Here is a 2,460-nt window from a genome sequence, read left to right as displayed (position 1 = left end):
GTTAGATTATAAGTTTGTAAGTGTAGTTGTAATGCCCGAGTTTCAATATGCGCAATAGCTAGATTTATAGTAATGCCTTAGTAATACTTGTATAATTTTATGTGTCTATGCTGCATTGCGGTTATAATGCTTCTATAACATTGTAAAATGGCTTAGCATGCTTAAAGTATACAAATGTAGCCCAAATTATAAAAAAAAAACATGAGCAATATCATTATTTTATGTGGTTATGTATATGTGAGTTTTTGAAGTTATCTTTAAAAAAGTTGTGTAAAAGTGGTTCCGCATGCGATTGGTTCACTAACGTAAACGCGCCGTTATGCTGCCTATTTTTTTAAGATGAGAATGATTCTTAGAAACAAGGTTTTTATAAAACCATAGTTTTGATCTAGATTTTAAGCATAAACATTTTTGACATTTTGAATTGATTAGTTTAATTGTATATGCAATGTGTACAATATCTAAGGAAAGTTAACGTAAGAAAGAGTCAAAAGATTGAGGTTTGAGATAGTTGCATGGCTATTGCCACTATTTGGAGGATGCTTTGGTTGACCAAGCTGAATACTTTGGCCGACCGAGATGATCATTGAAACTTTAGGGTTTCTCAGAAGATGTTTCAATTGATCCTTGGTTGGTCGAGCTTTTAGTAGGAAATTGAATAAGGTACTGATTAAGGTTTAGGGTTTTAAAATAAGGTGTGAGTTTAATAGTTAGAAATGATATGAAATGCAGATATAGTACGGAATATGGGGATTCGTTATTTGAGTCTAATCTAAAGTTGTAACTATAAACTTCTAAAATTACTGACTTACTACATTATTTTTCGGAGAAAATGCAGTTTACTCTCCTGAAGTTTCAAGAGTTTTTTAATTTTAACCCCAAAATTCAAAAATTGGCAATCTACCCCCTTGAAGTTTCAAAAATTGATAATTTAAACCTTTCGTTTAATTTTTCCGTTAAATTAGACGGAAATTTTTTTAAAAAAATCTAAGGGCAATGATGTAATTTCATAGATTTCCGTCCATTTTGATGGAAAAATTAAACGGAATGTTTAAATTGCCAATTTTTGAAACTTCAGGGGGTAGATTGCCAATTTTTGAACTTTTGAGTTAAAATTGAAAAACGCCTGAAACTTCAGGGGGGTAAACTGCATTTTCCCCTTATTTTTCAAAGCATGAGTATATATAGTTTATTGAGCTCTGTTATTTTATAAATAATATTTGAATATGAATGATATTTTGAAATGTTTTACATATCCCATTTAAGTTGGGCCAACCTTTTTTTGGGATTCCATACTTTGGGACTTCATGTTCATAATGATGTCATGCTTGCTTTTGGTACTTTGGAGAAATAAATCTTGATCGAACCTATATTTGTCCAATGGATAGAATATGCTTATGGTAAAACTTTATATGGGTTTGATGTACTATTATCTTCAACGAATGGCCTAGCGTTCAATGTGTGTTGAAGCATATGGTTGCTCAGTAGGTTAAATGCTATACATGTGTAGGAAAATGTGATTTTCAAGAAAAAACAATTGTATGAAAAGTTGAGGTTTCAAAGGAAAACTAATTTTTATGAATATGTAATAATGTGAACATGTAAAAGAATATGAAAAAGGCATGCAAATGTATGTAAAAGGGTATAGATGTTAAAGCCCATCGGTTAGAGAGAATTACAAGCCAAACACCCTGATGGGGAAAAAAGGTTGCTTAACAACCTGGTGGATAAGTGAGGTTATACACTTAGCACCTTTAAGCTACTTAGAGAAATAAACTTGCAGTAATCCGGTGCGTTAAGTGGGGGTTTGCCCTTTACAAACTCCAGCGGTCAAGTGTGAGTATGAAAAAGTTGTACAGGCGGTGGCAGTGGCGGTTAACGGTTTGGAATGCTTACAAACGTCTCTCATTGAATTGCTTATTCAATTCTCAATATTATGCATTAAAGGGCCTCCAACCTCTATACACTTTAGCATGGGAGTAGATATATGCTGTAGTTTTCTACCGCACCTAAGCTTAATCCTTTTAGAAAATGGTATTTGACCTGCTACTCCTTTTCTAAGATGGAAGTTTATAAATTTTTGGTCACACTGTAGCTTTTTCTATACCTTTTTCCTTCTAGAACAAAGCTGAGTTTTGTTTATTTTTACATGTTTATTTATTTTTTAATTTCTAATTTTTCACCTAACCAACTTTAGATTTTTTTTTTTTTTTTTTTTTTTTTTTTTTCTTTTGGAAAGCATTTTTCTACTGCTATGCACAAATTTTAAAGCTCCGTTTGGTTTGCGGAATAGGTCTTTGGAATAGACTAGTTAATCCTAGGTATAACAATTCTTTTGTTTGGTAACACACTATTCCCATGGAATTACTAATCCCATACATACATGATTAACTAAGCTAGTAAAAAATGAGTGGCTTAACTAATCATTTTCTGTGGGATTAAAGTACTCGTCTAAGTTGC

General features: G+C 32.1%; 1 protein-coding gene across 1 annotated transcript in view; it reads right to left on the bottom strand.

Annotated features, from left to right (window-relative positions):
- Window positions 1–2,460, bottom strand: part of LOC132170593 (exocyst complex component EXO84C) — a 40,022-nt gene that overhangs the window by 9,254 nt on the left and 28,308 nt on the right. The gene's annotated exons all lie outside the window — the stretch shown is intronic.

Source organism: Corylus avellana, chromosome ca2 (assembly GCF_901000735.1).
Source record: "Corylus avellana chromosome ca2, CavTom2PMs-1.0".
NCBI lineage: Eukaryota > Viridiplantae > Streptophyta > Magnoliopsida > Fagales > Betulaceae > Corylus > Corylus avellana.
This window is presented reverse-complemented; position numbering and strand designations above follow the sequence as displayed.